The sequence below is a fragment of the Callithrix jacchus genome, chromosome 9 (assembly GCF_049354715.1).
Source record: "Callithrix jacchus isolate 240 chromosome 9, calJac240_pri, whole genome shotgun sequence".
In the NCBI taxonomy this organism is placed as follows: domain Eukaryota; kingdom Metazoa; phylum Chordata; class Mammalia; order Primates; family Cebidae; genus Callithrix; species Callithrix jacchus.
In genome coordinates this window covers 56,566,051-56,590,568 of record NC_133510.1, presented here as the reverse complement: position 1 = coordinate 56,590,568, position 24,518 = coordinate 56,566,051, and the positions used below count along the sequence as shown (strand labels likewise).

At 40.7% G+C, this 24,518-nt stretch overlaps 1 protein-coding gene and 1 non-coding gene across 4 annotated transcripts in view; both read right to left on the bottom strand.

The window, feature by feature from the left end:
* Positions 1-24,518, bottom strand: part of PPM1H (protein phosphatase, Mg2+/Mn2+ dependent 1H) — a 299,883-nt gene that overhangs the window by 203,829 nt on the left and 71,536 nt on the right. The window lies entirely within an intron of this gene.
* Positions 8,044-8,206, bottom strand: LOC118144744 (U1 spliceosomal RNA). Its single transcript, XR_004729482.1, has one exon. It is a non-coding gene; the product is annotated as a U1 spliceosomal RNA (small nuclear RNA).

Below are 24,518 nucleotides of genomic sequence, written 5' to 3'. Positions count from 1 at the left end.
GCCCGGGAGGCCCAGGTTATAGTGAGCCAAGATCCCACCACTGCCCTCCAGCCTGGGCAACAGAGCAACACTCTGTCTCAAAAAAAAAAGTGCTTTATACTAAACAACTTAGTTTATACTTAACAACTTAGTTAATGCTTTTAACTGTAATATGAGAAAGTTGTTGTTATTATCCTCATTTTATTGGCCCCATCAATGTCATATGCATGATGGTTTAGGTAAACGTCCTAGGCAAACCATTCCGGCATTTGCTTTCTTTTTTTTTTTTCCATTTAGTCCATTTACATTTAAGGTTAATATTGTTATGGCATTTTCTTATAACAACTGAGACTTTACATTATGTACTGTGCTCACACATGATAATCTTGCAGTTGCACAACAGACTATAAATAAAACACAAGTAACAAAAGGAATTGTGACATGTCACATGGTTTCGGTACTTCAATATATTTTTTCCAAGGCAAGCATGGTATTACTGCAACTGTACAGTAAGGGTGATAATTATTTTTCCCCTTACTACTTTAGTCTTTTTAAGGTACTTTAAGTGAAAACAATCTGCTTTGCAAAATCTTTACCCTTGTGTTAATTAACCTGCCGAGAAAGTTTGTTTCCAGATTAAAGACTGAATTATATATCAAGTAGCCCTTTGAATACCACTTGTTATCTGATCAAATATTTTTACCTTTGTCCCCACAACCAGGGCAAAGCTCAGTTAACAAGCCAAGTCTCTCTAATTTACAAGGGAAAAAACAGGCTAATTTAGCCCTTGAGGCCTCGGAATAACCAATCTGAGTTTCATTTTAGGCAAACTGATTTCTCTACCCTAAGGCGGCTAGAAATACAATCAGACTTTGCTATGGCCTTGGTCAACCTTAAATAATGAGATTCAGAAATTATGATTGAGCATAGAGTTTATTCCAGTGCAGTGCAAAGCTTAAGGATAGCCACCTGGACAGCACGCACTCCAAACGGATGCGGCTGGTGTTCCAAAGCTGGGAAGCTAAGGTTTCACTTATATAGGTAGAAACAATTTTAGGGGGTTGCAGCACTTTCCCTACAAAGCCAGTATATAACATTAAGGTGATTTGCTCAGTATGGATTGCTATATTCCAAGGAAGTTGCTTTAGTATTCCTGAGGAGGAATGATGTTTGGAGGGGCAAGGGGGGCGGGGTGAGTCTCATCTCTGATGCTGCTTCTCCATTCCTTATCATTTACAGGAAAAAGCAGAAATTGCACCTGCATGCTAATGACTCAGGCTACATAGCCACATTCCTCCCAACGCTCAGAATAACCTGAAGTTCCAACAGCTTTAAGTTTTGATTATTTAATTTCACACTTTGAAGGAGACAAATGTACCGAATGTAAGCTATTTTAAATTAGATGCTTAATATCATCCTTAAATAAAAAGGACAAGGTAGACTACCAATATATTTCAATTAGTAAGGGTAGATGTGTTCCAAAATGTTGTGTGTTGTGTGTTTCGCTTGTGTTCCCCCTATCTCAAATCACATAGCAGAGAATATGCACTCAATAAATGTTAATTGAATGAATGAACAAATGAACTCATTTTGCCATAACACCCCATGCGAGAGAGACTAGAATAAAGGTGTTCTGAGCTTGTCTATGTATTTCTTAAAGCTTACAATATCTGTTTGGAGTTTCTCATTTAATTTCTGCCTTCCATAGAAAAACTTATTTAATTATAAAAACCTCTACTAGAAAATGAGCTTGGGAGTAGGATATCTGAAAGTGACCCCTAAACATTCTCCAGCAAAGAAGTGGCTAAGACGTCAGAGCCTAGAGTACCTATTCATCCGAATTCTACCGCTGCCTTCTGCCTTATAAATAAGTGCTTATCCTATTAACAGTTATAGCCTACCAAGAAGGCCCTGGAGGGCCAGGATGGCTCTTTTTCAACATCAAAAGACTATTGCAAAGGAGGGAAATTCCAAAAGTCTAAGCCGGACCTGGAAGTAGCAGAAAGGCAATTCTGACACTATCAGTTTGAAGCTACCCAGCCATGAATGAGTTCTTTCAGAAAGTGGGGATTCCCTTGCCTGGAAATGTCCAAAAGCTGGTTTATGGACTCCCAGGGATACCATGATGCATGGAATGGGAAGTTCCTAAGGCTTCTTCTCCAACTGTTGAGTCTGCATCTCCATCCTCTTCTTGCCTCCATCTGCAGTTAATACAAAATCTATACTGCTTTCAGAGCTAAAATGAATTTACATGGAACATAGTTTTAGACAAGAGGAGTGGTACTTCTTGCTGACGTAATCCTCTGACACCTGGTAAACCATATTTAAGGTATGGCAAGTCTCCGTAAAATGAAAATTTCCTGGACTTGACTTCCTGTCCCCAACAAGACCTTGAATATGGGGTGTACAAGGGAACCTCAAGTGCTGCTGTTCCTTGAGGTTGCAAATATGGCTTGCTGTTCTTCTTCCCCAAACAACTTTCCCTGGGACATCTTTATTCCCAAGGCTTCATTTAAGATCCAAACACTAAGCACTACCAAAATCCTATCTACAGTACAGCTCTCCGGGGTGCCTGGGCTGTGTTTACAAATACCTTTAGAGCATCTGCATTTGCATGTTGCGCATGACACGCAAGCTGCCCAACCCTCTACTCATTTCTCCTTCCTTCTGCTGTTTATTTCCTGTCTCAAATACCATCCTCCTTCTGCTGTTCTTTGTCTTAGTGGTCCATGATTCCAAGGAGCATCCTTGTCCCCCCAGCTCACCACTCTCCCCACATCTAGCTTCTCAGCCTGTGGGTTTGGCCTCACAACTATGACTTACATCCCCAATTCCATGGCTTGTTCAGGCCCTTGTCACATCCAGCAGGCACTAATATATAAACATCCTAACCTGTTGCCTCTTCCTAGTAAATCCTGCACAGCATGGCTGGATGGACCCTTCTCATCTGTGAACGTGACCATGTCTCTCCCAAGCTCAAATATCTCCAAATGGGCTCTGAAGATTTCAGGATAAAATTTAAACTTTTGGGCTGGGCATGGTGGCTCATGCCTGTAATCCCAGCACTTTGGAAGGCTGGGGCAGGTAGATCACTTGAGGTCAGTAGTTCGAGAACAGCCTGGTCAACATGGCAAACCGTCTCTACTGAAAAACAATATAAAAATTAGCCGTGGCAGGTGCCTGTAGTCCCAGCTACTCAAGAGGCTGAGACAGGAGAATCACTTGAACCCGGGAGGAGGTTCAAGCCATAACTGCACCACTGCAATCCAGCCTGGGCGACAAAATGAGACCCTACCTCAAAAAAATTTTTTTAAACTTTTTACTTACCAGATCAGTGTCTTCCTGATGGGCCCTCTACTAATCCTCAGCTTCCCCCATCTGGTCTCCTTACACTCCCTCATCCTGAGCCTTAATAAACAGCTTGTGGTTTACAAAAAACACCCAGTTGCTACATACCACAATTCCTTCTCACATGCTTTTTCCACCGCCTGCAATGACCTAACCTCCTCTTGTCTGACAAACATCCCTTAGCCTTCAGCACTCAGTTTGCTAAGGCTGTTTTGCATGCACTTGATTGTTCTTAAACACTGCAGTGTAACCAGTAAGTAGCACAGTGCTCTTAGTATGGAAATCACCAGAAACGTGGACTGGTATCATAGCTCTCCCTCCGGCTAGTTATGTGCTTTGGGGAGGTTCATGGGCTACTGTGTGGACTAGGAGAATGAATAAATGTAAAGTGCATATACCTGGCCGAGACATGTTTTTATCTGCACAGACTCCCCTGCTCCTAGACATCCTCTTTCCTTCTCACCCTCCTCCGTCCCATTCATATGGTTTTTCAATGGTCAGAGTTGACTGGTCTAGGGATGGCCACCTGATTTCTGAGTTGAGCCAGTTAGGCCCCTTCTAAGGAAAAGGAAGGAAAGAAAAAGGCAGAAGAAGATCAGAGGGGAAAGTGAGGCAGAGACAAAGAGGAGAAATGAAGCAGATTATGTGAGAAGAGTACATATTAGAAATAGAATCTCAACAGATTCTATTCTGGTTCTAGCTGTTCCCAAGATCCATTTGTCCTTGGAATATCTGGGTAACCCCAATATCCTCTAATAAATTCCCCTTAAATGGCTTTCAGTTGCAAGCCAGAGTGTCTAACAACACCCAACTCTCAACACACCCTCACAATACTATTATTATTAAACTGTAAGCACCTTGAAGGTAGGAGGAGAATCTTACTAAATTTTGTATTCGCAGAGATTAGCCTAGTGGATGATAAAGAGCAGGCAGTCAAATACCTACTAAATGAAAGGTTTGTTGACTTCAGGGGAGAAATTGTAACTAGGGGTTAAGATTTGTATCACAAGCTCAAGGATGTCTACCTAACGTCCTGTGCTAAGAGGTAAAAGACAACAAGAAGTAGCAAACTTTGCCAGTTATGACCAGAGCAAGCCAGTGAGCTAAGCATCTGACAGCCACTGGTCAGGCTATTTAATCTTCTCAATAGCTTTGACTTATTGTCAATTGAGTAAATCAAGGTTTACTTTAAGGATTCAAAAAGGAAGCTGTCAAACTTACATAGATAACTATCACTGAAGCTCACCAAGTGCAGGCAGTGCAATATTCAGAAATCTAGCAACTGAAGAAAACCACCACTCCCATGGCCTGGGATACAGAAGGACTCAGAAACTGCTGGAAATTCCACAGACTCAAAATGAGGTAACTGTTTACCTTCCTTATTGCATTTTAATCTAGAGATTAAAATAGATCTCATTGTTCCAGAATCCTGCCTATGGTAAAAAATGGGTTCTCAATGGCTGAGAATAAATTTTAATAGCGGAACCAGAAGCCTATGAGAGGAAATCAGGAGGAAGAATTTTTCTTCATAAAAAGGACCATGAGGTTAATTTTCATTTCATTACATTTCTAAATTGCATATATTTTTGTATGCTGATTGCAACATATCCTTTCTGTATTGACATAAAGTATAAATTAATCAGTAAATACATAAAATTCTTACATCCTACATTTTCAAAATACTTCCTCATTAATTCATTTCTAAAATAACTAAGGTACAAAAGTTCATGAATAAGATGACTGATAAATTTGATAAATGAATTAACTAAAACCAACACCAAATCATGGTTAGACACAGGCTTACTGAAAATTTTCTAAACCACAACCTAATAAAATATACTAAATGACTATAAATGCAATCTAGGACATTTTCCATGGCAAGGTATATTTAGAATTCCAAACTCTGTTGTTTAGAAAGGTTCTCAGATTTTCATGTGCCTGTGAGTCATCTGGAGGACTTCTTAAAACATCGATTTTTGGGCCCCACTCTCAGAGATTCAAACTCAGTAGATCTAAGGTAGGATCTGAAAAAAGCTCCCAAGTGGTGGTGATACTTTGTGTCTACTGATGACGACTGAGTTGCACTGGCCTGGATGAATCATGGTCGCTTTGATTTCACCAAAGACTGGAATTCCCCTGGATCCTCAGCCTCATCCCACTGAGCTAGAGAACTGTACGTGATATACCCTTAGTTTATAATCCACTGGTGGTGGCTGGTGCTACCAGAGTCAGAAGCTCAAGAGACTCCTAGAAATGGAAAAGGGATCCCGGTGAGGCACAGAATTATGGTAGCAGGAACATAAACCTGGTGGGGTTCGGGGGGCGGTCACTGGGAGTAGGGCAAGGGGGACTGGGGATTAGGAAAATGAGGACTCAGGAAAGATTAGGAATGAAAGTACTGGCAGCTCACTAGCTGCAGGGGAAGAGAGTGGGAATAGTGGTGAATGAGAGTCTACCCCACATGGAATTCCTGTTAAGAAATGGTTAGCAACAGAAAAGAGATGGTAACTGAGAGTGGGAGAGGGCAGGCAACACACAGGAAGCTTGTTTCCCAAGGTGGAAGTGGCTGCCATACGAAGGGGTACAGGGCATCCAGATTGCTCAGCACATCCAACCTGGAAAGGGAGTTACCATCTGGGACAACTCTTTTTATATCAAAGATAATGATACACTATCTAAATTATCAACAACACATTTTTACTAGAAAGAAAAAGGACTAAAATACCTGTAAATACTTGTGTTTAATTTCATATCTCAGTTGAACCTGCCAACAAGATAGACAGGGAAGATATGATCTGTCCAATTCTATAAAAAATTGAATCCAGAAAGCTGACTAACCTGGGGTCAGATAGCTACTGGGCGGTAAAGTCCGACAGAGGTCCCACCTGTTTCCAAAGCCTATTCGCCCACTACCTAAGCAGCAGAGAAAGGGAGCTGAGCAGCTCTTGGCTCTAGAAGCAAAACCAAGGGTCCACTGGAATCATACAAGCCAAGTGTGAAGTTTTAAGAGGGAAAGGTGCCAGATGCTAAGAAAAGTTCAAGCACCCACTAGATATGGCAAAGAGGCTATCAGTGGCCACTGGTATGGACTATAAAAACCAGAGTCCTAAAATACTCTCCCCTCCCAGAGAAAGTAAGTTCTAAGGTGATAATGCACTAAGTCTGAGACAGAATGCATTCGTTTCCCGGAAAGTATTTCCCTTGTATGCTTCCTTTTTATGAATAAGCAAGTTAAAAACTTGAAACAGATCCATGCCTCTACACAAATTTTGGCTATAATCCAAAGGTGGCACTGTGAAACTGCTTTAAAATGCTGTCACAAGTTTCTAGAAATTATAAATCACTATTTACAGAGTGATTAAATAACAATTTTTTACTTTAATTTTTTCGAGACAGGGTCTCAGTTGGCCACCTAGGCTGGAGTGCAATGGTGTGATCATGGCTTACTGCAGCCTAGACCTCCCAGGATCAAGCAATCCCCCTCCCTCAGCCTCCAAGTAGCTGGGACTACAGACATGCGCCACCACGCTCAGCTAATTTTGTCTCTATACCTTTGTAAATAGAAGGTTTCACCATGTTGTTCAGGCTGGTCTCAAATTCCTGTGCTCAAGCAATCCACCTACCTTGGCCTCCCAAAGTGCTGGGACAACATGTGTGAGCCATTGTGTCTGGCCAACAATTTTTTAAGTTAGCTCCAAATTCCATGGACGTTTCAAAACTTAATGTATATGTTTTTGTAGTTAAAGATTTACTGATAATTTAGTTTTAAACTTTCATATTATTCTTTTAAAGCTCAGATTCAACCTCTGGCTAACAAATTTTAGTATTTCATCAACAGAAGCTTTGTGTGTGAGGGGAGGGTTTGTAAATCTGTGTCATTACTGTGATGTCTAGAATACTGTAAATGAAAAAAGCAATATTGTATAAGAAAATAAGAATATATATTATATATATGTATCTATATCTTAAATGAAAACATTGAAAGAATAAACTAGTAACTAGTAAAAACAGACACCTATTGGGATTATGTGTGAGAAGAATAGAGACGGAAACGGAACCTGGACTATTATAGTAGTATTTGTATCTTATTTATTTTTTTGAGATGGAGTGTCGCACTGACACCCAGGTTGCAGTGCAATGGCATAGTCTCAGCTCACTGCAACCTCTCTCTCCTGGGTTTAAGCAATTCTTCTGCCTCAGCCTCCTGAGTAGTTGGGATTACAGGCACCAGCCACCACACCTGGCTAATTTTTGTGTTTTTAGTAGAGACAGGGTTTCACCATGTTAGCCAGGCTGGTCTCAAACTCCTGACCTCGTGATCTGCCCACCTCAGCCTTCCAAAGTGCTGGGATTACAGGCATGAGCCACCATACCAGCCCATCTTATTTTTTAAAAATAATTTTAACTCCTGAAAATAAAAATATTTAAAAGCACACCCAATAATTAAAAAACTTAACTGTATAGCAAATTGGTAATCTAACAATACAAATTAGTAATCAAATAATGCAAGTGACTTTTAAACAACTATAGGATAAATATCTAAAAAGGAAAAATGTATAAAAAAAAAAGTCTCAAAATGTCCTCAGCAGTTTTACTGTTAGAAATATTAGTACTGACATTTTAAAACTATTTCTATATGGATATATAGACATATTAATATAATATATATAAGATACATATTCTAATAACATGTATATGTAAAATACATGTATTTTTTAGCGGAAAGCATAAACACAGTCCCCCACTATGACAAATCATGCAGTCGAGCTTCCCATTTTGGGGCAATCACAGGGGTCAGCACATCCAGAGTGCAATACATAAAACTCGCCCTGGGAAAACCACTTTCGTGATCATGTTATCTCCCCTGCCAGGTAAGAACGGGATATAGAAAAAATGTTATTAAGAGCCATAATCTTTAATGTAAGGCAATACATATAAATTAAATTGAAGAAAAACCCTGTATTATTAATTTTGAATTGGAGTTGTCAGTATGAAGTCAACTGTTGAAATACATGTATTTTCTACTCAAAGGGCCTGGAAACAAGGACATCCTAGGACTGTGAGCATTCCAAGCATTCAGACTTTGGTATCCAAATACTGCTCCTCACTGAAAGAAACCACCATTTCTTGGCAAAATGGCTGGTTCCAGATATGAGTTACTGAAAGCATAAGGTGAGACAGAGGCAGCTTGAAGAGCCAGAAAGCATAAAAGCACCCAAAGATAATACAGCATTTCAGAAAGACACAAAAGTATGTGTGAAGGGGCTATTACTGGTTAATTCTGAGATAACTAACATCAAAAACAAACAAATGTTAACAGAGAGAAAAACAAATTCCTAAATCTACAGCGCTAGTTAAAAAGAGAAATTAAACTGCTACGGTTGGGTGCAGTGGCTCACACGCTTGTAATCCCAGCACTTTGGGAGGCCAAGGTGGGTGGATCACCTGAGGTCAGGAGTTCAAGACTAGCCTGGCCAACACATGGTGAGACCCTGACTCTACTAAAAACCCAAAAATTAGCAAGGTATGGTGGTGGGCACCTGTAATCCCAGCTACTTGGGAGGCTGAGGCAGGAGAATCCCTTGAACCCGAGAGGTAAAACTTGTAGTGAGCAGAGACCATGCTATTGCCCTCCAGCCTGGGCAACAAGAGTGAAACTCTGTCTTAAAAAACAAACAAACAAAACTAAATTGCTACACTGAAGGTAATTATTATACTTATGGCTTATTCTGAAAATTGATAATTAAAGGAGAGAAATTAAACACTGATGTATCTTGTTGGGGAAAAAAACTTGAGGAAAAAAACTAGTTTTTTCCCCCAAGTTAATAAAGCATTATGGACTGACTGTTTGCATCTCTGCCAAAATTCATATGTTGAAATCCTAACCCCTAATAGGATGCTTTAGGACATGGAGCTGTTGGCAGGTGATTGGGTCATAAAGATGGAGCTCCCGTGAATGGGATTAGTGTCTTTATAAGAGAGACCCCTGGGAGCTCTCTGGCTTTCTTTCCCACATGTGAGGCTATAAGAAGGTGGCAGTCTATAACCAGGAGGAGGGCCTGGCCCTCACTGGAACCTGATCATGCTCACACCCTGATCTCAGACCTCCAGCCTCCGGAACTGTGAAAAATAAATTTATTGTTTATAAACCATTCCGTCTGAGATGCTTTGTTACAGCAGCCCAGACTAAGAAATAATAAGGCAATGTTCTTCTTTACAGAAAAATGGCATAATATACATAGTGGAATTGATAATTAGAAAATAATCAGTCTGCAACCCGCAATGATATAATTGATTTGGGCAAAGATTATCCACAGATGCTAAATCTCTCAGATGGAAGATTACTGTCAAAAGGGTAGTTACATGGTGTCACGTCACATATTACTTGCTAATTTCATGGAGACAAACACGCCTTTACAAGGGAAAGATATGGTAAATCAAGTGGTCAAACATGGATCCTGTGAGTGGGACGACCCGACACTGCATGAGGGGGCTACACCTCCTGATTCGATGCATCTTGAAATGCACAGCATCACCCAGAAAGTATTCTTCCCAATCTAACTGTATGGGGAAAAAGGAGGTAGAGAATTGGGCTAAACATCATAAGAAAACAACTAAGAAGAAAGTAAAACATTATGATATTTTGTAGAAAACTAGTTGGTTTTTTTTCAAAAGGTCAACCTTATAATAAAAAGGCCATAAAAAGACATTTCTGGGATGGGGGGTAAATGCAGATGTGGACCATAGGTCATCAATCAATGAGAAGTTTCTTGGGGGCAATAATGCTTTGTGTTTATGTAGGAGAATATGCTTGTTCTTACCTGATTCAGATTGAAATATTTAAGGGTTAGATAATGTAAAAGGATTCAAAGGAAAAAAAATGCATTTAGAAAGATAAAGCAAACAAGCGAATGTTAATAATTTGAATCCAGGTGAAAGATATTTAGGTACACATTAAATTATTCTTTCAACACTTCGACATGTTTGAAATGTTTAATAAAACATCTTGCTTTCATCCTATGAGGAAATGAAAGTTTTTACAAATATATACAATAAAATGTTAAAACATGTACAATTCAAGATTATGGAAAAAGGAATAAAAGGAAATATCAAGAGTGGGAGGAGTTTCAATGCACATATGCCGACCACAGTTCAGATAATTACTAAAAATTAAGCCTCAATGGTCAGGCACAGTGGCTCATGTCTGTAATCCCAGCACTTTGGGAGGATGAGGAGGGTGGATCATGAGGTCGGGAGTTCGAGACTAGCCTGGTCAACGTAGTGAAACCCTGTCTCTACTAAAAATACAAAAAATTAGCTGAGCATGGTGATCTGTGCCTGTAGACCCAGCTACTCAGGAGGCTGAGGCAGGAGAATTGCTTGAACCTGGGAGGTGGAGGTTGTGGTTAGCTGAGATTGCACCAGCTGGACAACAGAGAGAGACTCCATCCCAGAAAAAAAAAAATAATAAATTAAGCCTCAAATGTAGCTCTTGGCTTTCTGGCTGCCACAGCAGAAAGGGAACTGTGGCCACTGTCACAACTTTCCATCATCCAAAGCCCAGCACTGCTTGTTCTGTAGGGAAACTAGAGCTGGTTCAGAGGAAATGTTTCTTCCCATGGGTTTTCCAATGGGAAAGATTCATTGTTAAAGGGAACAATATCCTCATCATCATTCCCACAATATATGCAAGGGAAAAGGGGCCTATTCCTTTCTATGTCTGTCTCTCGACAGAAGATAAGGGGGTAGTTCCAAAATCAAGTGCACTGAAAACCCTATTAGGAAGAGAGGTAGGTAGGGAAGAAGAATAAAGACAAACTTCACAGAGTATTAGAGATGGCCAAGCTGCACATCATCCAAATTAATTTCCATAGATGCTGTTTGCTCCAAAAAAAATTTGATAAATGGCTGGGGAGGAGACCAAAAAACAAAAACAACAAAAAACCTGAAAAAAACAACAAAACTGGCATTTTCTGTTTGTTGCTCATATACAGAAAATTAAGATTGATTTCTGTATTGTTGAAAAGAGATCAGTTATTTTTCTTTAAAGCTGAGCAGCACATTTACTGTTAGACTCTGAAAAGTGTAACACTGTAGAACTTATTTCTGGAAAAAACTAGATAACTCAGGCAACTCTCACCGCAATGGATGGCCACCCAACCCGCACATAGCTGGAGTTTTTCTTAAAAGCTACTCTGGTCTGCTGCAACTCAGGAATGATCTGGAGTCTAGAAAATCTCAGCATTTAATGCTGAAAAGTAACACATCTGACACTCTAGTCACTCTCCACAAGCATTACCCTTTTGCCTTATATGCACAGGACTTCTACTGTTCGGTGTGGTCACAGGGATCGGGGTGGGCAGGAGCGACCCTGGCAAGTCACTCGTAGCTCAATCTCTCAACCTAAAAATGAGGATAGTGGAGTATTTCACCTTAGGGTTATGAAGATTAAATGAATTTTATAACAACCTGTGAAAGCCTGGCATACTGTAAGGCCTACAAAAATGTTATAGCACGTTCACTTTTTAGGTAGATTTCATCCTAAGTAATACCCATGAAATCATGGGTATCACATCAAAGCTTTACTTTTATCTAACAGGCACTGAGAGAATGTGCCTTCTAAATCATTTCATATCCTTCAGAAATAGGTAAATGTTTGTCACTCTCTTCTGGAAGGCCGGGTAACACAAAAGCAAAATTAAAAAACATAAAAATAAAAAATTTAGAAGTATGTGTGTTTTGGGAAAGAAGAGGGAGGATAGACCAAAATTGTCTTCCAATGGTCAAGAGGTGGTTCCTACGACCCTGACCCTCACCCACAGTATAGGCTCAGCATAAGCTTCAGGGATTATACATCTGTTAACTAATATAGTTTCCTTTAAAGCAGGTACTTTCCAGAGTCAAACATAGAAGGAGGGTCAGCAAAAGCCACTGTGTTAGAATGCTCTTGAAACATTTCCCCATGTGAGAAAGAATATACTGATCCCAGTCATAGTAAAGAAATAGGCCAAAAGCTAGGGTGGCCAGCTGTCCCAGCTTGCCCGGCACTATTCTGGTTTTAGTGCTGAAAGTTCCCCCACCCTCTCAGTTCCCGGCAAACCACAATGTTGGTAACCCTCCCTAAAATCCACTTGCTCTTCATGTAAAACACTGCTCCAACTGACACAGACTGGAGAATTTTTAAGTTGGAAACTGGCAAAGATATCAGACAGCACGTCCAACGAGCTACTGAATCTAAAGTTGAGGAAGACAGAAAGGGGCAAAGTGTACTCCAGACACACCCAGAACCCAGACAGGATTATCTCCGATGCAATGAACAGAAACAGGTTGTCATGACATAAAGCCCAAGAGTCAGAACAGATTTTAGGTTTTAATTAGCAAAAGATGACTTCTTAGGACCCAACATCACGGGGCTAATGTGTTACATTTGGGGCTGATTCCTTGGCTCCCTGGGATTTCACGCTGTATGAATCCAACCTTCCAGTTATCAGTAGAAAGTTCAAGACTTTTCTATCTAAAGCACCCATGTTATTCCAGGTCTCTGGGCCTGTGAATGAACTGTCAAGAGGAAAGGCAACAACTGAGTCCTATTTTCATGGACGGAAATGCATGAAATATGCATGTCTGTTAATTTTTGACTGGATTCCTGACATAACAAATGCATGTCTGATAATTTTTGACTGGATTTTCATGGACTGATAATATGCATATCTAATAATTTTTGATTGGATTCCTGATATAACATATACATGTCTGATAATTTTTGATTGGATTCCTGATATAACATATACATGTCTGATAATTTTTGATTGGATTCTTACATTGATTTTGAGCTTATTGGGTACTGGATATTTTTGTATACCCACAAATATTCTTGAGCTATATTCTCAAACAAAGAGACATAGTTACTTTGAAAGAGTTTGAGCCTTTCAGGTTTTCCTTTTACGATGTGTTAGGTGGGATGAGACTGTGTTAAGTCTACAGCTAATTATCCCCTACTATTTAAGGCAAGAGCCTTCCTAATGCACTGTGAACGAGGTTTTCCCATTTGGTTGATGGACGGGGCACTATTCTTGGTTCTGTGCAAGCACCGGGTGCTGTTTCCTCTAATGCATTGGATGGCTTCTCCAGCTGGTTTCCTCATAGGAATATGCTAATCAGAACTCTGCTGAATACTTGAGGCGAACTCTCTGTAGATCTCCAGAAGTCTCCCTCTGTGCAACTATGTATTCTCCTGTGTTCTGTGAATTCTGCCTTCTTGATCTTCTCAGTCTCTCAACTCCTCTTCAACTCAGAGGGTTTACTTGGTTCTGCCTGGGTGGGGACCTCTCAAAGCATAATTGAAAAGGGGAAAATCTCTCAATGTGGGGACTATCACAGGGCTCACCCCATTTGCTTCCCATCTTTCAGGGATCACTGTCTTCTGTCGCCTGACACCCAGTGTCCCACAAACTATTGTTTCATGTATTTAGTTTGTAGTCTCTTTATTTTTTTAATATAAAAAATTAGCCGAGCATGATGATCTGTGCCTGTAGTCCCAGCTACTGAGGAGGCTGAGGCAGGAGAATTGCTTGAACCTGGGAGGTGGAGGGTGTGGTTAGCTGAGATTGCACCAGCTGGGCAACAGAGAGAGACTCCATCTTAAAAAAACGAACACATAAATAATAAATTAAGCCTCAAATGTAGTTCTCAGCTTTCTGGCTGCCACAGCAGAAAGGGAACTGTGGCCCATCTCTTTTCTAAAAGTTTGCGTTTCAGAAACCACCTGCACGTATGCAGCCTCTCTCCCCTACTGTCCACACCTCCACAGGGCAGATATTGTGAGTAAACTGCCATTCTTACAGTGTCCCGGCAGCTCTGCCAAAGCTTTCAAAAGTGTCCTCAAACCTTGTTTAGTCAAATTTCACACTGTCTAATGCTCAATTGAAAGGGAAAGTGAAATGCTGGTCATGAAAATCTTAAGGCTCTAAGGAAATAAGGAGATACAGGTAAACATGACTATTATTCAATGTCAGTTGTCTTCCTGAGCTATAACACCTTTATAATTTAACAGCTTTGGTAAAATACAAGAGCTTTAAATACCTCTCACTCTCTGCCAGATAAGGAAGATGAACAGTTTAGGGGGACAATTTTTTTTAATTCATAGAATTTCAAGAGAATATAATCTAAAACCCAGTTTAAAGATTTCATTTCTTCCTTTATTCTAATCATTGCATATTAATCTCTCATTATTTGCCTCAAATTATGCACAAACACAAATGAGCTAAAAATATGTAAAGTCAGAAGCTAAGTTAGTAGCAACAGGCTGACAATGACTATAATGGATACACGTATGAATTCCATAACCATGTATACTGATCCAGCTTCAGTATCAGCAGCAAATGCTATCCCTGGAAGAGACAGGGAGGGGCATCTTACAAAGTGGCTATATTAGGAAGCACGCCACTAGGAAGCACAGGATCTTCAGTTCCTCATTAACCTTCATCCAAAAACAAGGGGGAAATAGTGTGTAAAAAGCAAGGGCAGATCGCAAAATAGGTGGAGGTTACATTTTCACATCTAGCTCTGGAATCGGTAATTTGTTTTTGTTTTGTTTTTGGCCTTTTCTGGCTCCACAGGTAAAGCAAGATGCTCAAATGTCTATTTTCAAAATGAACCCTGGAATGACTTGCATTTTAAACAGCATGATGCCTTATCTTTAATAACAGCACTGGCCACATTTTGGAGGAAGTTAACTGTCTCAGCAAATGACAGAAAATGATCCTTTCACATCTGCAGCTAGTAATCTAAGAGCTCTGAATAGCAATTCATTCACATCAGTCAGTCAAATAATGGCCTAATTCCTCTTCCAAATTCATACTGCTTATTGTTTTATGGAACAATCATAAATGGAAAGCCTTCAAGGCTTTGCATTCAAATATCTGATGTTAGGAAGTAGAATGTTTCACCTGAATGAGGAGAAACAAAGCTATCACCTGACACCCATGCTTGGCACCAGACCCTTCACATCCCAAGGGACAAAGCCTCTGCATGGAAATAACCCAAGGAGGAGGCACATCCTTCGTTGCCTAGAATTTCCTCAGTAGGCTTCTCTTTCACTTCCTGACATTCAAGAGTCAGAAGCACAGAATTAAAAAGGAATAAAACGTGCTAACAGAGAACTTCATAAACCCAGGAGGCTGAAAGAGAAAGTATGCATGAATGTTTGTCTTCTGGGGAGGTTAAGAGGTGAAGATAGACTGTTCTTATGCTGCTATGAAGAAATACCTGAGACTGGGTAATTTATTTAAAAAGCAGGTTTAACTGACTCACAGTTCTGTGTGGCTGGGGAGGTCTCAGGAAACTTACAATCAAGGGAAAGCCCCTTATAAAACCATCAAATCTCGTGAGAACTCACTCACTGTCATGGAAACAGCATGTGGGTGGCCACCCACATGATTCAATTACCCCACTGGGGCCTTCCCATGACATGTGGGGATTATGGGAACTACAATTCAAGATGAGATTTGCATGGGGACACGGCCAAACCGTATCAGAGGGGATGCTGTAAAGAATCAACAATCAAAACCTTTGAAAGTAAACCTTTCAAGCCTAAAGCTCTTAAATCATATTTATAAAAAAAATCAAACAAAGCATGCACAAAGCTCTATATCATCCAAATTGATAATTATGGGAAAATCAGAACTGAGACTTTAAAACTGATTTATATAAACTGTTTCATCTTTCAGATGAAGAAAATGAATGGTAGAAAATTCTCAAGTTGTCCAAGGTCACATGGTGATGACCCTGATTATGACGTACTGAATCTCTGTCTGATGCATCTCCTGAATTATAGGAGATAATTCAATGTTGAAAGGCTCAGCATGCCTTGGCGCTTCTCCTTCCAAATGTAAAGATTAAAGTTACAACATCACTGTAACCTCTGCCTTCTAAAGGATCATATTCCAATATTCCCTGCCCCAATTAACAACAGTTTGGATTGTTGCTTTTAAGTTTCCTGGCCACAGAAATGATGGGGCTGTTGGATGAACATGGCTTAACACTGACTGACTGGGCGTGGGAAAATGAAACTGCACCCTCTCTTCTAGTTATTTCGTGTTTTATTATTTACCCAGCACTTCCGCATACATTATCTTCATTAACACTCCAACAATCTTGTGCAGCAGGAAGAGCAAGCATTACATCTCCCTTCTTCTAGATAAGAAAACCGAGTCTCAGGCCTGCCTAACTGCAACAAAATATAATAGAAGTAAGATGATATTGGAAACTAAGACAGGCAGTGAGATTTATTGAGAATAGTATCAGCTTAAAAATTGAACTAGACTAGGTTAGAATCCCACTTGCTTCCTTACTAGCAAAATAAGCCATGGGCCTCATTTCTCTCCTCTGAATTGGAGCTACTGTAACCGTTCCTTCCAGGCATTTTTGAGGATTACAGCGATTCTGCAAAATGCCTGGCACAGCAGCAGTCTCTCAGCAAATGCCGGCTAGCATTAGGAAGCACTAAAATTAAACATTCCAACAAATCTCAAGTTTCAAGTCCTGGAAACTGTAACTAGATAATACTAACAGTTTCATTTAAACTACAAAATCTTCAGACATAGAGTTGACAATGGTTGATCGGCTTCAGTTGACATTTATAGCCAACCCCTTTTCTATGTGTTCAAGTATTTCTGGCTCTATGGATGTTGTATGACTTTTTGCAGGTTGCTTTCTCCTTGTCAGACACACCACACACTTTGTATATTCAAATACATGTCTTACTCTCCATTTTATTCCCAGTAATAGATCTTTTAATTCCAGAAGAGGACCATATGGTTATAGAGAAAGAGGCAGGTGAGAAAACGAACCCTTACCGCTAAGTCTTCCGGGAAGGATCAGTAAGTCTCATTCCCTTAAGCAGGGCACAGACCCAAACACGTCCTGGGCCTAGATACAGAATGTTGTATCTAGGGCACCATGGTGCTTGCAGCAAACTGGAGGGCATGTGTCCCTTCTAAAGGGGCAGCCTGTATACAGCTCCAGCTGACTGGGAATATGGCTCAGTGTTACCAAGTCTCCTGGCATTTCAAGAAAAGCCAAGAATCTATATTAAGAAAAATTTCTAGAGTTTTGAAAATACAATGCGGGCCAAACAAACAAAAAAAATGCTTATGTGCAAATCTGGTCCATGGGTCACCATTTCCTGTGTTACCCTAATGCCTTCTGAGATCTAGTACACCAAACTGCAGAGAAACTCTGCTCTGGAGTTTTCTACCTGGAAAGTCAGGCAGAGAGCCAAGATCATGAAATACCCAGAGAATGGGCTGATGAAATAAAAAGGATGAAATCTGAAACAGAATCCATTGGAAAGTAGGAAGATAAAGAAGTTGGGGGTTAGGATCTAAGATGGCTGCTGGTCCCAGGAGAGTCCAGAGTTCCTACGGTCAGAAGATGATAGTGAGAGTGATTAGCTGGAAAACAAGGCTGTTGAGAGAGGTTTTTCCATGAAAGAACAGATATAAGGGCTTTTGACTCCAGATAAGGCTGTGACCTAAATAAACTTGAATGTCTGAGAGAGGCAAACTGACTTGAATACTTCTGAGCTTCTATCAAGGCTTTCAGATGCATTAATGATATATGATCCTTAGGCCTCTTTCAAAGACTTTGTTTTGATGACATAACCCATGCCTCTTCGAATGTTATTTCCAGAGGGGTGAAACAGAAAGAAACTTGGAACGAAAAGAGGTCTTTGTGAACTTGGTGTACAGCTTTTATAGATATGTACAGACATCTATCTTCTCTGATGGAACAAACCTGGAAGTAGTAAAGTGAGTCAGCACTTTATTATCATATTTAGAAATATATAACTCAGGGAATAATCAACTTTAAAAAGTGTGCTGAGAAAATCCATTAGTCAGAGATTCCAATCATTCTTTTATATATGAAAGGCAGAGCTAGAGTAAAACACCAATTTATCCTTTATCATCTAATTTAATAGACATAATTTCAATCTTTTTAAATGCTTTAGTGAAAATTCAATACTTTTTTAAATGAAGATTTTTGCTCTCCAAGGTAGAATGATATCAAACAACCCTAAGAATCACTCAAAGTTTTAAATTCACAGAAATTATATTATACAACATTGATTCCACCTACAGAGCTGTTTTTGTTTTCATTTTGAGACAGTCTTAGTCTGTCACCGACGCTGGAATGCAGTGGTGCAATCTCAGCTCACTACAACCTCCACCTCCTGGGCTCAAATGATCCTTCCACCTCAGCCTCCAGTGTAGCTGGGACCACAGGTTCGTGCCACTACACATGGCTAATCTATCTATCTGTCTGTCGTCTGTCTGTCTTTCTCTCTCACTCTCTTTTTTTCTTTTCTTTTTTGAGATGGAGTCTCACTACACCTGGCACCCCTCCCCCTCCCCCTCCCCCTCCCCTTCCCCCTCCTCTCCTCTTTTCTTTTCGAGATGGAATCTCACTCTGTCACCCAGGCTGGAATGCAATGACATGGTCTTGGCTTACTGTAAACTCTGCCTCCTCCCAGGTTCAAGTGATTCTTCTGCCTCAGCCTTCTGAGTAGTTGGGCCTAGAGGCGTGTGCCACCACACCTGGCTAATTTTTGTATTTTTAGTAGAGACAGGGTTTCACCATGTTGGCCAGGCTGGTCTCAAACTCCTGATCTCATGATCCACCCGCCTCTGCCTCCCAAAGTGCTGAGATTACAAGTGTGAACCGTCACACCCAGCCTAATTTTTTTCTCTCTCTCTCTCTTCCTTTTTTTTGTAGAGATGGGGGTCTCACCATGTTACCCAGGCTGGTCTCAAACTCCTGGGCTCAAGCAATCCTCCTGCTTGAGTGTTGGGATTACGAACATGAGCCACTGTGCCTGGCCGAGAGCTGTTTAAGTAAAAATAACTTTAACCACACCCAATTGTTCACAAATGTGGACTTTATAGCCCAAATATTCCTATTCAGAGATACTCACTCAAAATGCAAAAGGATTACTAATTCTATGGCTAAATAGCTGATTGCCTGCATTCCATTTCCCACAAGTGAAGTTTCACCAGATTCACTTTCACACTTAGGGTAATATAACCATTAATGTTCTCCAAAAGAAAGCAAACATGTGGAAGCAATACTGTTATTCTCCGTAAACCTAACTCTGGACATTTTTTAATTTGCTTGTTAAGTACGAGTTAATCTGACTCTTACTATAGGCACTATAGGGTAGCTATTGTCTTAAGCAGGAGCATTAAGGTGAATGAAAGGGGAGAACTGAGATTTCAGGGAAAAAATGGGTTTAATTTTAAAGTTGGCAAAGGGTTTAGGGATATTCTCTGATTTGACAGACATAGGAAACACAGTCACTAAATATGACTAAGACCATTGCCCAATTTGTCAGAATCCAGGTATCCTAATTTCATTCTCAGTGCTTTTTCTATTATTGAGGCTCTCAATAAAAACTGGCAAAGCAATAAATCTAATCATGAGATATAAGGACCTTCTCCAGCTGCATTCATCCACGTCCTTATAATCTCATTTTGCACATGCATCTGCTAGCACCAACACTTCAAGTTTAGAGCAGTGCTCTACTGCAGGGGACATTTGGCAATTTCTGAAGACATTCTGGTTGCAGCAGCCAGGTGAGGGTGCTACTGGTATCTAGTGGGCAGAGGCCTGGGATGCTGGTAAACATCCTGTAATATGCAAGACAGCCCTCGATAACAAAAATTATCCCATCCAAAGTGTTATTAGTGCCGAGGCTACAAAAGCCTGGTCTATAGGTAATGTAAGAAAGTGGGCGTTTCTTTTACAAGGCAAGTTTGCAGTAATAAAGTTGGGTATGATGTTACTGTTGAAGCATGTTACATAACTTCTAAGGCAAGAACTAATATTGGTTTTAAAACATCAGAAATAGGCATTATACTTAAAGAAGTAAGAGAGCATGAACCTGGAGTGAATGGCCACTTAGCTGACATTCTCATGCCACCAGAATTTGTGAACTGTGCAAGAAGTACTTGCTAGTATTGTCTGCTATGTAGAATTTTAGCTTTGCAGGATTGCAGGGTATCTAGCATTGCTGTCAGTTTAGAACAATCAATTTACTTTTATTTTGCAGTTAACAAAACATACTTAGATATATGAAAACTTTTTAAATATTGAAATTCATGCAGGAAAATTAGTTTTACAAATATAAACCTCTCTTTAGCCCTTAACCACTTTATTTTCCACTGAGAACTTCTTAAATCTAAGTAGTCATTCTTAAAACTAGAATTATCACATCAAATAACAGTGGAACGAAGTCATACACACCTGTACAATATGAGTAAAATGTTTTTATGAGAAACATGCTTTCAATGTGCAACTCAAGTAAGCTACGCCTACAAGAAATGGCACAAATTTGAGTAAACTGTTTCACCCATATGACCTTTGAAAATAATTTTGAAGTCTAAAAGGCCTCAACAGACTATTTGAGGATTATTATTTTTTAAGGGCAAAGCTTTAAGATGGTAATTTGAGTACTCACGATGGGAAATGATGAACTGGCAATAATACAAAGTATTACTGGCTGAAAAATGCCCACTCCTCATTAGGGCCAAATGAATGCTCTTTGGCAGAGGGAAACGGCACTTGGCTGGCTGGTCAAATACTGTGGATGATTATTTTTTCTTTTGTTCATTCTCTCCAATTAAGAGTGAAGACTATGTCTGTCATTAAGGAGGGATTCCAAAGAAGCACCTTCTAAGAAGGTGTCTTTCCATTTTATTTAGTAGCCTGACAAGGATCTGGTCTAACCTCTTCAAAAAGACGTCACCAGATCTCCTCAGCTCCCCAGAATAACTACTCTGCCCAAGCAGCTGGCGCCCAACCATCCCACAAACTGCCATCCAGAGACACATTTATTCATGCGGTTCCTTCCCTCCACCCCATCACCGTCACTGTCTGTAATGCCCTCCCCTCCTCTGTGTCTCTACTCTAATTCCAGATGCCCTTTAGGGTTCAGCTCCTAGTTCTGACCTCCCTGTTCTCAAACCTTCCCACCATGAACTTCACCCTCACTTGAATTCCAACTGCATTCTCTCTGGATCACTTTTTCTAGCCCTTTATCATTTCTTTTATCTCTTCTAGATTATTAAAGGTCTAACTGAACCTCCATCTCCCGGGCTCAAGCTATTCTCATGCTTCAGCCTCCTGAGTAGCTGGGACTACCAGCATGTGCCACCCTGCCCTGCTAATTTTTTGTATTTTTAGTAGAGACGGGGTTTTGCCATGCTGCCCAGGCTGGTCTCGAACTCTGGGATCAAATGATCCATCTGCCTTGGCCTCCCACAGTGCTGAGGTCACAGGCATGAGCTACCACACTTGGCCTAAAGGTCTCACTTCTAATAGGTTTCTTTCTAGCTAGAGAGAATATTAAAAAGTATACTTTTCAGACTCCCTATAAGACCCAATTGAACACCCAAATCGTTCCTGACCAGTAGTAACCACTTAATACATAAGTAGTGTTAGACATAGTGAACTCCAAGTTTCTCTTCGAACGATCGGTAAGTACATTCAGTTCTTTGTCCTCCATTTTAAAGTTTAACTTCCTTGTAGTTTCAGTAAACAACCTTTTCCACCAGTTCTAATCAGTAGTTCACATCTGTTCTCCCAGTTCCCTTCTCTGTCCTGACTCATCCCAGTCATCTGCTCCAGTCACCTGCTTCCATTACGTGCTTTGACCTAAGTCAGCCTTGGCGACCTGCTCTGACCTGCCTGTAACTGTCCTTCCCACCAAACTATCCACCCTGCCACTCTGGCTCATACCCCTGCTCTCTTTAAAATAGCCAGTCGGCATTAGTCTAGCTTGTGCAGTCTAACCCTAGCCAATTGGGGAACGACAAAGCAGTAGGGGCGACCTCCATCAGAAATAAGTGCCCGTTTCCCTCCCTTGCCCAGGTGTACACTTGCCATAGTTCCATCTGTGAGCTGCACCCTTCTATAGACGTAAATTGCCTTGCTGAGGAAATTGATATTCTAGTGCTACTTCTTTTGTGGCACTGAAAATTTTACATATAAAATTTTACGTGTAAAATATTACATATAATTTAACATGTAACAATGACTATTGGGTCCCAGCTCACTTTATAAATTCCCTAAAATTGCAACGCAGCACAAGAGCTTTTTCTCAGCATGCATTTACACAAGCCAATGTCTGTGGGGAACTCCAAGCATCCTCTTCCAAGCAGTCTAGTTATCATGTCAGATGTGGGAGGGGTGCCACTGGAGTGTGGAACTGCTAAGAGGGAAAGCCAAGAGACTTGTGTCAAGCTGTTTGTTTTACTCTCTTCTTCCTGTGTCCCTTGATCTCAGCAGGGCTCCCCAACCCTGTCCTTCTGATGTTTTCCTTTCCCACTGGGATGTAAACAGCCTTCCCAATTCCTCTAGCACTGGGGTTTGGAGCACTGACTTTGGTACTTCCTGACATCTACATTTAGCCCCTCTGGTGGTTTTAAAGCTTGTTCACAAATTCCTTGACACCCATCCCTTCAACAAGTGAAGCCTAATTCCCTCCCTCCTAAGTGTGGGCAAGACTTAGTGACTTGCCTCCAATTTATACAATATGGTGGCAGTAACAGTGTATGAATTGGTAATAAAAGACATTAAGGCTTCCTCTGCTCTTTCTTTTGGATCATTCACCATGGGAAAGTCAGTTACTATGTTATGAGGGCACATGGCAAAGAACTGAGGTTTCCTAACAAAAACTAACACTAACTAGCCAGCCACAGGAATGAGCCATTTCAGATAGGATCCTCCAGGATCATTCAAGCCTTCAGAAGCCTGAGACTCCAGCTAATATCAGGATGGCAACCTCATGAGAGACTGAGCCAGAAATACCCAGATAAGTCACTCCCAGATTCCTGACCTGCAGAAACAGTGTGACATCATAAGTATCTGTTTTAGGCCACTGAGACTGGGATAACCTGTACAGCAATAGGTAACTAGTACAGCACTCTTCCCCTTTCTCCCTTCTGTCACTTAGAATTGAGTCCATGACGCTCATCCCAAGGGATGAGCTTCTTCGAGGCCGGTCTTCATCAGTACTTCTCTACCCTGCTCCCTTCCATCCCATACTCCATGCTTTCCCCCTCCTACCTTTCACATATAGCAGGCATTCCACAAATGTTTATTTAAGAAATACCTCCAGTTCCAGTCTTTCCTGTGGCTCATTCATAACCCAGAAAAGTGTACTGAAAAGCTGAGTTGATCCTCGAATGCTTATAGAACTTAAGACAGTGCATGGTAATTTGTAACCTGCCTCCTGATCTGGATTTGGAGCATTACATTTGGCTGACACTTCCATCTGTCTGTGCTAATCTAATGCTAAGTCACAGCTTCCATGCTTTCATCTCTACAGTGTTCACATTAATCAGTCATTTACTGCACATGAGAAGTGGTGAAAATTCTATTTTATACCAGAGCAATGGTCCTTCAAACTTTTTATCTTTAAACTTTCCCCTTTGATTGTTTTTCCCTCTTACTTTCCTCCTGAATTCACCTTCCTGCCTCCTCCCATAGACCCATATTGGTGCTAAATAAACCCGCACGGAAACAAAACACGCTAGGATCTCATCAGAGCCGATACAATTACTTTAAAGTAGCTTCCTCTCTGGGAAATGTCTTGTGACTACCTTTGTCCAGCAAAGAAAGCAAATGTTCTTTTAGAATTTGCTTATGATGTCCGAAAAAACAGTGTTAGGAACAAAATGCACGGCCTTTTCCCGGGCACCACACCAGCTGGTGTAAACGCCCGTATTATATGCCGGGGTGCTTCCACGGGGTTGGTTATAGTTTTCATTTTGCCACTACTATCTCAGTGTCTCACCACATCTAACAAGGTATAATAATAATAGGACTTTGGGACTTCGATGAGGTTGAGAGCAATGTAGGTTACCAGAAGGCTGCCAAATGCATGAGGATTGCTCTCCCGCCCTGGCTGGTCCTAAGCCTCCAGTGTGCTACCAGGGTTTGAAAGCTGTTTTCTTAACACCAAGAACAGCTAAAGGCCAATCAGACTTCTGGTCAATGAAACCATGGTTCTGTTTTGCTCAGTCTACAGCTCCCCTTAATATAATCTAGAAATTAAGGATTTGTTACAGATTCCCTCTAAAGACCATGTGACATCTGAGCCTGCACAATGTGTAAGTCGCAAACTGAAGCCT